Consider the following 640-nt stretch of genomic DNA (forward strand, 5'->3'; position numbering starts at 1 on the left):
CATAGCCTAAAGAAATATTAATTAGTTTTCTTTCCTGCCCAGTGTGTGAGGGCCCTTTCCTGTACTAAGGAGAAGGCATATGTATAGAGTCATTAGTTGAAACGATTGGTCCTCTCTCTGTCCTTTTGACCACCTGTAATAGAGGGGGGTTGGGTATTAGTCTGAGCTCGAGTTAGGGAGGTACAGGCCAAAAGACTGAGCATTGCCAGGAGAATGTATTCAGGACTTGGAGGCAATCCTGTTGAGAGACCAAATTTTCAGCTTGATTAGTAAGGATTTTTATTTGTCCCCAAGTGGGGAGATCATTGGGGTGATGCTGCCAAGGGTGGTGCTTTCTGGAGATCTTTAGAGCAGACATAGCCCATATTGGAATTTCTTCTTCCTGGGGTTCTTGTTTCATCTCCATTTTGAATGCCGGGGGGCCCCTTGGGTCCAATCTTAAGAGGTTAAAAAATTTAAAACAAAACTGTATTAACAACAGTTATAGGTTAAGAAAATATGTTGGAATCTAATAAAGTCTACTTTAGATAAGGAAGACAGTAATGTACCTGTGTATTCTCCCCTTTTAATTTTTTTTATTTGTAACTTTAGTGTGTGATGTGTTTGTTTGACTATGTCTTGTGTCTGTGGATTATAAAGA

This window comes from Bison bison, unplaced genomic scaffold (assembly GCF_000754665.1).
Source record: "Bison bison bison isolate TAMUID 2011002044 unplaced genomic scaffold, Bison_UMD1.0 scf7180017864329, whole genome shotgun sequence".
Classification (NCBI taxonomy): domain Eukaryota; kingdom Metazoa; phylum Chordata; class Mammalia; order Artiodactyla; family Bovidae; genus Bison; species Bison bison.